Here is a 14,068-nt window from a genome sequence, read left to right on the forward strand (position 1 = left end):
GTGATGCAAAGTTATAGCTCCCTTATTTATGTTGCATATGCTGGCTGTTTGGCACTCTGACCAGGAAGTTCATGTTAATTTTTTTTAATCTGCCATGTTGAAGTGGTAATCACAGTCACAGGGTGGCCTCCTCACATTTTAAAACTAAACTTGTTATAACAACTCAAATATTGTATGGCTAGTAGTTAGCACTGTTTAGAAGCACAGTCTTTCTATTATTCTCTTGCCCACCCTACACAGGGTGAAAAGTTTCCTGCCATATACAGGCAAAGGAAAATAGCACATATGACCTCCTGCTTTGCAATATAGGCAAGATATATAAGGTTTGAAACCCCATTATATTACAGCAGGAAGTAAAAGCTGCTTATTCAGGGGAAGTAAGTGCAGAGAGTGCGTAGTTAGTGCTGGCAATTAGAACAAGGGCCCTGAGCCCTGTCCTACTGCCATTGCCTGCTTAGGGAACACGGATATGAGAATACAGTTGGGGTTAGGGTGGTTAACCATTTAGTTGCTGGGGGAACACACAAAGTAAATAACAATCGAATGTGGCTGTTTTTTGATGTGGGAGTCATGTTGGCTTTAGAGCATCAAACCAGGAAATTCTAGATTTCCTATTGAAACTATACTAATATTCTGTATCTGTGTGGCCTGTTAATCAGCCTGGGTAAACGGGATGAAAAAAAGTGATTCAAAATTAAATAGCATACTTCGAAAGCAGTGTTAAATACGCAATCTCTGAAATCGCACATTAAATAAAGCTCGTCTTGCTATTTCTAAAGGTGTATGTTTTTTCCTGTATGTCACCAAAACTCTCTATTTTATGGCATTACATTACATCCCCTCTGATCTGGCATAATTCATTCAAGTTAACAGGGGTAATTCGGCAGCCATTGACTTCTATATCATGTTTTACTGTTCTGCCAAATCATTATACAGTATGGTAAATATACTGAATTTGATGCATCAATGCTTTTGCAGTCAGTAAATTATGTTTTGTTGATTTGATTGCTGTTTTATTTTTACACCATTAATGCAACCTATTGCATGCCCAATGTTTATATACAGTGGTGCATATTAACTACGGTGGCACACAAGGTAAGTTTCGGCCACCACGTTTCCCTGCTGAAATGGTGGAATCTAAATTTTCTAGCAGAGGGAATAACATGAAAATGCCGGCATGGGAGATTCTGATTGCCAGAAATGGGCAGTCGATGGGGGGCATTTTTGACTGACATATTTGGATTTCAGTCGGGATTGAAATCCTGTGACATTGCCTTAAGCAATGCAGTTTCACTCAATAAGAAGATATGATCAGGTTTAACTTTCTAGGAAAGTTAAATAAAAAGTTTCGCGGGTGTGCCGTGCCTGGAATGTGCCTAGCAAGTGTAACCTGATATGGTTCTCTTATATGTCCAAAGCCCGGTGTTTCATATTCATTCAGCATTATAGGTCACCTTTAGGATTATGGCACACTGTGAGATGTGTCACCTTCAATTTAAGCAGAGCGCAAGTATGTTTTCCCATTGGCAATTTACTTTATTACAGGTGGGAAAGCATTTTGAGGAGATTTGCTGCACTAGCGCAGGCAACAAATCTCCCAAAAATGCTTTTGCACCTGCAATAAAGTAAAAAAATCTCCCCATCTGCCAGTACCCTTATTGGTTGTTAATGAGCTGTTACTGTTCATGGAAGTGATATAAGCAGCTATGCAAGTGGTGTCTAAGGGCAACACCACACAGTAATATTTGTCACATGTTGTTACAGCGCTACAGTGGATGACAACTCTCCTGAAATACTATTCAGTAAATTTCAAATGCCATTTGGACATGAAATGCGTAAGGCTGTAGACTGTGGGGTTGGTATATAAGATTTTTCTTTTTTAACTTTTTGGAGTGAAGAATGATTTTGTAAATCTAGGAATTCTGCCCAATTGCAGATGAGCTCCTGTAAGATTTCATATGCAGAAACTGTTCAGTGGGCCTGTGGGTAGATGTTTGGGCGCCTGTATACTTGAAATAACGGGGCCTATTTTGAATCCCAGTCCAGGCCTGTTTGCCATAATTACACTTTGTTCTGACATCCAAACAAATACCTGGTTGCTAGCAACAGTGAGGTTAGCATCTGGATAGCAGTCTAATTAACAAGTTCCTATTTTTTGCACTTGCATGAGGGGATGTATTTCTCAGCACGTTTGAATGTCCTCTCTTGCACAACAGAAATCCTGTTATGCTATATGGCTTGCATTCTATAGGTACATACGAGATAAGATCATCAGTCCCACAATATACATGTTTAGATCAGTTACCCTTTATCTCAAACTCTTATTTACAGTGCTGCTGCTGCCTGAAGACAAGTGTAGAAAATTATTATAACCGTGAAATCCAAGCAACTAGTGTTAAGAAAAAGAAGCATGTTAGCTCTTTCTTAAAAATAAATACATACAGACAGACACAGTGGCTTTTAGCAGCAGATATGCAGATAGTTGTTGCTTCACATCCCTCATAATTGGGTGTCCTAAATATGACGTGATGCACTCTCATCCGCACCACAAGGTTCCAGGTGCAGTTCCTTCAGGCTGTTGGCTGGAAGGGCATGCTGGGAGCTGACATTCAGCTACAGTAAGAGAGCCACAAATTACAGACCCCTCACAATCTGTAATATTTGCACCAGGCACATCTTCATCTCTGCCCTTAGAGATTGAGATCTGGAGACTGTAGGGGGTTGGTGAGTTATTTTCCTGTCTGTCTATTTAGCTTGTAAATGTGAGTTTGTTATCTGTCTATCGTATCCACATAGGGCCCAGGGTGGTATATAAAGGTTACATAGTAACATAGTCGCTGCAGTTTAAAAAAAAAAAAAACATTTATCAAGTTCAACCCTTTAGAGTTGTGCCTTGGCTTTTCAGGGTAACAGTTCTCCCTCCCTGTCTGTAATCTCTTCAACTCAAAATTTCCAGATGGGATTTAGTTATAGGGGAAAGAAGAGAAAACTCTCATGATGATCTATTGAGCGAATATGGACGATTCAAGGTACTGTGGGCTTGTCTGATTTGCATACATTTGCATTTCTGGCTTTTCCAAGATTGTCATTGATTGAATGGGTGCCATACACATTCTCCCTATCAGACCCTATCAAGAACTTGCAATCAAGTGACAGGTGATGAGTCCCAGTTACTTGTTTATAGGAAGCTGGGCAGTGTGTTTAAAGGGAAAAATATCAAACATAAAATGTTTTAATACAAGCATTAATAGTGCTATGTTGCTTGTTTTGTAGCATTAGAGCAGAGGTAACAGATTGTCTGCTAGCCCACTCCTCAAAGAGGTTGATCCACAGTTAGATGCAAATTTGGAGGCCAGTCCTTATTTGCTTTCCTGGATACTGTTGCAACAGGCTGGCTGTTAGGAACCTATTTATATATATATATATATATATATATATATATATATATATATATATATATATATATATATATATATATATATATATATATATATAAAACCTTATTATATGTTTAAGTGGCCCTGATTTAAGTGCTGGATACCAAGGAGGCCTTGTACCCAAAATATTTGGAAACCTTATCTTAAGAGGTACAGATTTCTGATACACATATCTAGGGGATATTATTTCTGGATTGGAAATCGACGTACAGTTGGGGGACAGCAGATGTAGTATCCCTATACTCTAGTATACCACACAGTAAAGGCATGATAGCAGTGAAATATCATTTGGATAAATACAGTCAATATTCTGAACAGGTAAAGGAATTTGTCCTGGAAGCAATTTGGTTTTTGTTAAATCATAATTACTTCTCCTTTAATGGGAAATTCTATCTCCAAAAGCGAGGGACAGCTATGGGGGTGCGGTTTGCGCCCACATATGCAAATTTATATTTGGGTTGGTGGGAGGAGACCCACATATTGGGGGCTGATGCCCCAAATTTGGAGTATGTAGTTATGTATCGTCGTTTCATCGATGACCTGCTTTTTGTGTGGAATGGAAGTGAAGGAGACTTTAATAAGTTTTTACAAGATCTGGGGAACGTTGAGCTTAACCTTGCGTTTACAGGTTGCTTTAGTAAAAGTAACATAGTGTATTTAGACCTACATATCTATATTGAGAAAGGGGGAATAGCTACAACAGTACACACAAAACCAAGTGCAGGGAACTCTTTATTGCGAGCAGATTCATGCCATCCGAGCCACTTTTATAAGGGGATACCCAGGGGGCAATTCCTCAGATTGCGGAGAAATTGTAGCTCTGATGATAACTTTTTAAAGGAATCATGCAGATTGCGGGATAAGTTCTTGGCAAAAGGATATACTTTAGCCACATTACAAGAAGCATTTGAGTTGGCCCTGCTGGCTGATAGGAACACTTTATTAAAGGACAAAAAAATAAAGAGGCTGGGGAGGGGACCCCAACATATACAGTACAAAGTTTGAGTACAAAGTATAGTAAACAGTTTAATAGAATCAAGAGCAAAGTTGGCAAATATTTACCGATACTGCATGCAGATAAGGACTTTAAGGAAATCCTACGTACAGGGTATAGAATTGTGGCAAGGAGAGCCCCCACAATTGGATCTATTCTGGCACCTAGTTTGTATTTACGGGATCCAAAACCAAAAACATGGCTGCAAAGTGTAGGCATGTTTAAATGCAATGCAAATGTGTAACATACTCAGTGGTCCATGTAGCGGATAGTTTTGAATGTAGTGTAACAAGTGAGAAGTATAAAATCAATGAGTTTATAAATTGCAATACAAAGTCAGTAGTGTATCTACTTATGTGTAAAGTGTGTTACAAGCTGAATATAGACCCAACTATACGGCAGTTATGCATCAACTTCACTCATTGGGCAGGCCTCCCACTCAATTTATTGGGTCGAATTAATCTTATAAAAATGGTTGTATTGCCCAAATTACTATATCTATTTCATAATTCCCCAATCCCTCTTCCAGCTCATATGTTTGCCAAGCTAGATTCGATGGCTCGCTCCTTAATATGGGCCAATAAACAACCACGCATAAGCCTCAAGACATTAACTGTCCCCAAAAACAAAGGTGGATTATCAATGCCACACTTTTTCCTGTATTACTTAGCCACACAGCTGGTTTATGTAGCGTGGTGGTTTTCCTCCCCGGCCGACAATGCAGCCTTTTTCATATCAGCGGAGGCAGCTGGATCAATTGAATCACTTGCTAACGTTCCCCTACGGGGGTCCACTCAAAGGGGGTGCCCCCCTTCTACTATAAGTATGTTGCCGAAGATATGGGAAACGGCCCTCAAGTATGACACAGAGGCACGAAACCTTGTTTCTCCCTTCACACCTATATGGTGTAACCCCCGCATGAGTCATTTTATGTCCATTCCGGACCCAGCACTGTGGGCAAAGTACAAAATTAAATATGTGGGACAACTGTACCAAAACCAAAACTTTAAATCTTACGAAACTTTAGCAACGGAATTTAATCTTCCTAGACATATGTGGTTCAGATACCTACAGCTCCGACATGCAGCAAATAGCCAGTTCCCTGCTCCTCCCAGGGTATCCCTCTCAACACTTGAGGAAGGGCTCAGGGCACCTGTCAAGAAAGGGCTAACCTCCCGGATCTATTCTATTCTCAACAAGCAAAGGGGAAATCCCTTTGCACATAGCTACGCTAAGTGGGTAACTGATATGCCGCAGTTAGACCTAGAAGACTGGGACGACATCACCCACTCATACTTGCCTTCCGTTATTAGTAGTAATGATACACTGATACAGTACCGCACAATACACAGAACTTACCTCACACCGGCGAGGTTGCACTCAATGGGCCTTATGCCAAATAACCTTTGTTTCAAATGTGGAGCCAGTCCGGGCACATTTATACACGCCTTCTGGACCTGTCCGATAATTGATACATTTTGGGCAAAAGTAACAACGTTCATTGAACAAACTCTAGACCTGCCTAAGGTGCGCTCGCCAGAGGCTTGTCTCCTGGGTCTGGTGGAACACATAGAGCCAGACAAGCACAGGCGCTCCCTGTTGAGACTTCTGTACTTCTATGCTAGGAAATCCATTATTTTGGCATGGAAGCTACCTAACCCGCCTACCTTGAAAGGTTGGAAATCTTTGATAAATGAGGCCCTCCCACTCTATAAGCTGACCTATTTAGGTCGAGGCTGTCCAGACAAATTTGACAGAATCTGGGGCCCGTGGGCAGACACTATGGACTCTGCTACAGCACAAAGCAACAGGTAAATTAGCACTCAGGACAGGTATGGCTGAATACACTGGGTAAACTACACGGCCTCTCCCCCCCCCCTATTTGTTGTGTGTTTGTTATAAGTTAAAAGGGTAAAAAAAACGGTTTGTTCATTCATTCACTCTGCCTTGTTGGAATAATGCAAAACTATGGTTCGGTCTCCAGTGTGGAGAAGGAATGTTGTATTGCGCCCATCGGCGAATACCTTGTTGTACAAACCAATAAATAAAACCTTTTAAAAAAAAAAAAGTGTGTTACAAGCAATATGTAGGTTGTACTATAAGGCCAATGAAAGAGAGAATAAGGGAACACATTAACACTATAAGATCAGGTAGTGAAACCACAGTAGTGTCAAGGCATTTTAAAATATGTAGTAACAGTAATGTGGCAATGTTGAAGGCACAGGGAACAGAACGTGTAACTTTGGATGTGAGAGGTGGTGATCTGCGGGCTAAACTGTTGCGAGCAGAAGTGAAATGGATACACAAGTTGAACACCAGACAGCCGCAGGGATTAAATTCAGTTTTCAATATTAGCTGTTATATATAATGAAGTCTGGGAAACGGTTTTTAGTTCGCATTAATTTGGACAAACATATGAAACAAGTATATAAATTGTTGAACAGAAATATACAATTTTGTAACCATAAATTAATTTTGTACCCACTATGATTGGAAGTAATATATATATATATATATAAGAATATTAAACAGTATCTTTTAACAGCAGTGTTGCTAATGAATAAGTTACATGGGAAAGTTGAATGAATTTTTTACAATCTTTTACTATTTTGTAACAATGTTGACTATATCAATTCAGATTAAAGAACAAAGCTTAATGAGTTTACCTTTGTATAGAATGAACCAGTATAAACATTGTTTAGATATAAACTTAACATAGAATAATTATTTAAACATTAAACTAATACTGTAACACTTCATATTAAAACATGAAAATATCTACGTGTAAAAAAACATCAGCAATGAAATTTTGCTCGGGTGCGAGCAAAGTAATGCTTTTAAATCTTTAAATATTTAAACATTTTTGTATAGGTGGTGGTAATTAACGAATTAATTGAAGTGTTGCACTATGGGGGGGAAGGTCACATGTGTGAGTATAAATAGATGATTTGATGGAAATTTGTTTAGGTCTCCGATGAAGTATATTTATACGAAACGCGTCAGACCATAAACTGATGTAATTCTTCTTTTTAACGATGTACAAATAAAAGTGATTTTACTGAAAAACTAATGCGACCGATTTGTGGCCCTGGAAGTGCGCTCCCACACTTTTGGATTTTATATGTTTAAGTGGCCCTGATTTAAGTGCTGGATACCAAGGAGGCCTTGTACCCAAAATATTTGGAAACCTTATCATAAGAGGTACAGATTTCTGATTCACATATCTATGGGATTAATTATCCAAAATGCTTGGGACCTTTCTATAATTTGGATCAAATACTAGCAATCATTAAAACCTTAAACTCAATAGCATTGTTTTGGCACTAATGTGGATTGTCAGCTTAGTTTCAATTAAATACAAGGTGCTGTATTATTATTGCAGAAAAAGGAAAAGCATTTTTTACATCAAAATTATTTGTTTAAAATGAGCTTTGTAGGAGATGGCCTTATCATAATTTGCAGTTTCCTGGTAAGAGATTCCATGCCTGTATTTTTATATTAAAAACATTACTGGTTTTGCAGCTGTGCAAAACTAACCTTATTTATTTCTCTCACTCTCCTAGATAAATGGATCACAGCCTTTCCCAGGATGCAGTGCTATAAATTAATATGAGTATTTCAGTTAAAGGGTGGCATAGATACAGGTGTTGCAGCCATACCTTTCAGGGTCAGACTGGCCTGGCAGAGTACCAGAAGATCTCTTGTTGCACCCCAATCATGAACTATTCCCATCAGGCCTTTTGAGAGAGTGGGCCCTCGATGTGAGATTCTCTGGTTGACCCTAGGAGGACCAGTCCAACACTGACACAGAAACATAAGTTGGACACAGAAGTAAAAACTCAAAAAGTAAAAAGCCTTGATGTAGCTAGGTGGATTAAGAGGTGTGATAATGACTTTGCCACGTGTGATGCTGACAAGTTTCCTGAAGTTTTTGATCTAGAATACCTGCCATAAAGCAAGACAGCACCCAGTAAATGCAGTCCCCTATGAGAGGACAAAGTGACCAGTGTTTCTATAAGGCTGCAACAAAGTGGCACCATAATTGATTGTTTTTGTAGGTTAGGGATTTTATGGTACAAGCTGAATAACACTGGAATTGAGCATCTCCCACTGGCTTAGCTAGTAAAGCTCAATTATATATTTTTTGCCATTTAGGTAAAATAAGATAATGGCACATTTCTTATTAATTAAAGTTTCAGCAAAAAAGAAAAAACATCAAAAAACATTATCCCCAGGCAACTGGCGTTACACCAGCCCCATTGTCCCAATGTCTAACCCAAAATTCCTCCAGCTTTGGTGATAGATATATACTGGAATTAATTGGATGGGAAGGTCAGTAATACAGTAACCAGCAGATGTGTTTCCTAAAAAACTCTAGAGAAAGTCTCACTCCTTTAGTGTGTTCTGTTCCAGGGACTTTTTAGACTTTTTAAACTAAATGACAGTTAGCATGTAAATCTTGAAAAACAAAGGGGCTTTTATTATGATAGGCGACAAAGTTATAACAAAAATTAAAATAAAATCACACTTCTATAAAAGTACTCTTCTACTTATTTTGTAACCAGTTTTAATTTCAAAAGCAATTGTTTCTGCTAAATGATCAGTGACCCTGGTTAACTAAATATAAGTGGTTTCTCACAAAAGCTTTGCATATTGTTAGCTGCCTAACTAGAGAATATAGAAAGGGAATAGCACTAGAATAATGCTTTGAGCTGCACTACCTAGAATCTCAGCCATAAAGCAGGGCAGATAGTATATGTGTCACTGTGACTGAAAGCTCTGTTATACAGATAGCTAGAATCTCAGCCATAAAGCAGGACAGGACTGCTGTTTACAATATGTATAAATACTATCTGTGCCACTATGACAGAATGTTCTGTTATACAGATAACTAGAATATCTGCCATAAAGCAGACAGGACTGCTGTTTACAATATTTATCATATACCATCTGTGCCACTGTGACAGAAAGCTCTGTTATACAGATATCTAGAATCTCAGCCATAAAGCAGAGCAGGACTGCCGCTTACAATGTGTATCAGATAGGATCTGTATCACTGTAACAGAGTGCTCTGTTATACAGACATTGTGAATTTCAGCCATAAAGCATGGAAGTGCTGCTGCTTAGAGGGTTTTTTTGGACGACTAGTAGTTTTTAGTTTGAAATCATATATAGATTCTTATTACGTATACATGTGTATTTTATATGTTTAAGAGCTGTGTTTGCGCTGCTTCATCTACCGTAAGTACTGGGTTTTTTTTTTACCAGAAAGGAAATAGAGCCAGTCATGTGAGCACCAACAAACACAGTCCCCCATGCAAACATAAAAATCAACAGATTTGTTTTAGATATTAGTGATTATTTCTTCTTAAAACTACAGAAACAATTTATTTTCTGATGACAATATCCTAGTTATAAGAAAGCATTCAAATGAGAGGCAATAGGGTTCATGGTTTAATTTCTAGGCAGTAGCTAAAGAGTTCTTTTGTAGTGTTGTGTATTCTCTCTGTGTTGTCAGCGAGGGGTACCCTGAATTTTTGTTGTCAGACTCTAACAGGATGAAGTTTTTTTTTGTTACAGTCTCAAGCTCTGAGCAGACAAGAAACTGTCATCAAACCGCACAGAGGGGAAGTCTTAGTAATGATTCTGAGAGGGTATTTATATCCCCTTTAGCTCACACAGATGAACTCATAGTAAAATTCCCCCTAGAAGAGGAAGCAGGGGGGGATGGTTGAGGGGACTAGTGGTCCAACCCTGAAGGGTTTCAGATGCTTCCCTCTCTGGCTGCTTCTAAACACTGTGAATGGTCCAATATCCAAGACCCACTGGGGACGTTATATGAAATCCTGGGACTTATTCAAGTTGCAGACCCTTTTATTGCAGATATCTGGGTTTTACAGAGGAGCTTGTTGGGGGTGTCACCTGGTTGCTACCCAGGCTGTTAAATCCACTTGAACAGAGCACTTTACAGATACAGGCCCTTGAGTTATATAGCCAGGTAGTAGAAGATATAGTAGAGTGTAAAGCCATTGCTTTTAGAGCCATAGACAAATCAGTTTCTCTCCATGCTGTTATATGGTTAAGTTGGGTTGAAAAATTAAGTTCAACCCCTCCAAACGAACCCCAATGCACACGCTTATACAGACTTATCCATACAATCATATATATATACATAAATCAAAAAAGCATAGATGCACACTGGGTACGTTTAAGGTTAAAAAGTCCAAACTTTTATTATTTTACATATTTAAAATTAGGTCTAATTTTAAATATGTAAAATAATAAAAGTTTGGACTTTTTAACCTTAAACGTACCCAGTGTGCATCTATACTTTTTTGATTTTTCTATTTATGGATAGCACCTGGGTCAGTTAATATTGAAAGTGTGCTGGATGAAATTGGGACTATATATATATATAGATATATATATAAAACAATATCTATACTAATTGTAGATTTGATATTTATGCTTGTTCAAGAAATCATTCAAGCCACTCTTAAAGGCATTAACAGACTCTGCCATCATAACATCATTAAGCAGGGTATTTCACAACCTCACTGCCCTCACTGTGAAGTTAACTGAAAGTTCTGCTCATCTAATCCAAAGGGGCTGCCTCTGGTGCATTTTTATGGGAAAAAGGATCCACCACTATCTGTCTATTATGTCCTCTAATGTACTTAGTTAAAATCTTACATCCCTTTTATTAGTATAGTTGCACATCTCTGATCTCTCTCTCTCAGCTCATGAATATACTTCTTAAAGGAACTTCTTAAAAGCACTGGTAAAACTGATCTGTTTGCTTCAGAAACACTACTATAGTTCATATAAACAAGCTGCTGTGGAGCAATGGCGGAAATTGAAAAACTGCTATATGGCACAGGTTAAATTATGGATAAAAGATAACACCATTAGACAGACAGAGCTTATTTGCTTTCTGCTGGGTAACCTGAGCCTTTTCTCCTTTGAATGGCTGCCCCCATTGCTACACAGAAGCTGATTTATATAAACAATAGTAGTGTTTCTGAAGCAAACACAGCAGTTTTACCAGTGCAGGGCAACACTGCATTATATTTTCATTATAGCTCGATCAGGTGTAGGTAAAGGATCCTTTTTGTCCTCACTGTGTCAGGTTCCTCAAACAGAGCATAGGAGCCGCCACTTCTCCTTGTCTTCATAAATCCAAATCAACCACTCTGGAGAACCAATATCATCAAACAAGTGATCGTTTATTTGGTAGCACTACATGTTTCGGATCTATCTGATCCTTCCTCAGGTGCCAGTGTTCACAGATTTGGATTTATATTTTCATTACTTTAAAACACTTTTATTTTTTGATGTTACTGTTCCTTTAAGCCCAAAACTGCACTGCATAGTTAGATGAGGTTTATAGAAACCTATAAAGAAGCAAGATAAGTAGATAGGGAGAGTACATAGTGGCTCATCAACATCACATACTCATATTTGGACTGTGTAGGCAGCTCAGTAATGGGAACAGCAACTGGAGAGCTGTAGGATAGCAGGTAGAGTAGGGACAGATGGTACCTATAGTAGCTGTGGGAAGATAGCTTGAGACTGTGGCTCTATTATAGCAGGTATAGTAGGGACAATAGCCAGTTGGGAAGGGACTGTGGGATAGCAGGTATAGTAGGGGGAGATGGTGCCTATAGTAGCAATGGTGATAATACCCTATGGGAAGGGACTGTGACTGTGGGATAGCAGGTATATTAGGGGGAGATTGTATCTATAATAGCAGTGAGGATAATAGCCTCTGCGAAGGGGCTGTGGCTGTGGGATAGCACGTATAGTATGGAGAGATGGTGCCTATAGTAGCAGTGGGATAATAGTCTTTGGGAAGGGACAGTGGCTGTGGGGTAGCAGGTATAGTAGGGAGAGATGGTGTCTATAGTAACAGTGGGATAATAGCCTTTGGAAAGGGACTGTGACTATGGGATAGCAGGTATAGTATGGAGAGATGGTGCCTATAGTAGCAGTGGGTATAATAGTCTCTGGGAAGAGACTGTGGCTGTGGGATAGCAGGTATAGTAGGGAGAGATGGTGCCTATAGTAACAGTTGAGATAATAGTCTCTGGGAAGGGACTTTGACTGTGGGATAGGAAGTATAGTTGTTTGTGATGATGTATATAGTAACAGTGTGTATAAAAGCCTCTGGGATGGGACTGTGGTTATGGGATAGCAGGTATAGTATAGAGAGATGGTGCCTATAGTAGTAGTGGAATTATAGATTTTGTACCATGATGGAGTAACTCATGTTTGTCTCACACCAACATGTGATTATTAGAGGTAGCCGTCACATACTGCTGAAATTTCCTTAGCAACATGCTACAAAAAAATTGTCCAAATTTTAAAAAATTGTCCAAAGTTTTGAATTTAGTGATTCCCTTGCAAACCACTACCCAGAAATACATACCACTTAAGTTCTTGTTGCATTTCATAATGCCTTGCTGTATTCCTGACTGTAAGCTCTTGGGGCCAGCAGCTGGCACTGCTCAGTATATGGCTGAAAGTGGCTGTTAATCTGCATTAAGGCTGCCAGGGAGAAACGTAGCAGGCTGGCAGATAACTGGGCTGGCCCGTGGCCTAGATCGCTCAGTCTGCCTCCTTTTTTGGCAGGGAGTTCCCCTGTCAGCTCGGAGCCATATGATTCTGGGAATCACTAGAAACTCTGCGCTCAAACAAAGAGCCAATTAAAATGTAGCTGCAGGGTGGGAAAAGGGTCTGTGCTGTAGATTAACCCCTAAATTGTCCATTATTTTTAACGTAACACTGTAAATCCCAAAATATCCTGACAGCCATGATATAAAGCATTACTGATTGTATTTTGCCCCATATCATTGGCACACGTGAAGCTCTGTTGTTCCAGTCCAACATTGTATTGAGAGATGTACATTCTTCCTGTGTATTTTATTTTAATTATATGTTTTGGTTTGTTAACGTGCAATGTTATTGATTTTTAGATGCTAATAATTAGGGATGCACCAAATCCACTTTTTTGGATTCGGCCGAACCCCCGAATCCTTTGCAAAAGATTTGGGCGAATACCGAACCGAATCTGAACCCTCATTTGCATATGCAAATTAGGGGTGGGAAGGGGAAAACATTTTTTACTTACTTGTTATGTGACAAAAAGTCACGTGATTTCCCTCCCCACCCCTAATTTACATATGCAAATTAGGATTCCGTTCGGCCGGGCAGAAGGATTCGGCCGAATCTGAATCCTGCCGAATCATGGCCAAATCCCGAACCGAATCCTGGATTCGGTGCATCCCTATTAATAATTGGAAGGGAAGGGGGTGCTTGCCATTTATCTACTGTCCATTGCATTGGCATGTATCAGAGAATGTTTCAGTGGAGCTTACAATCTAACTGCATGGGGCAAAAGAAACGGTTCACCTACCAATACCAAAGAATTTCCCAACAAGCCTAAAATAGTATGAGCTCCTAGAATGTGTAAAGCCATGTTCTGTTAGAGGCACTATATGTGCTCCCTCTAGTGGAGCAGAGCGGTAATGTAGTGTACGAGCTGTGTGTATAATGCAAGAACTGGCTCCTGATTGGCTGGAGCAGGCAGCAGTCTGCACATACCCCCTTCAATATCCCAGCCTTGCTGATCAGACCT

This window comes from Xenopus laevis, chromosome 9_10L, assembly GCF_017654675.1.
Source record: "Xenopus laevis strain J_2021 chromosome 9_10L, Xenopus_laevis_v10.1, whole genome shotgun sequence".
NCBI lineage: Eukaryota > Metazoa > Chordata > Amphibia > Anura > Pipidae > Xenopus > Xenopus laevis.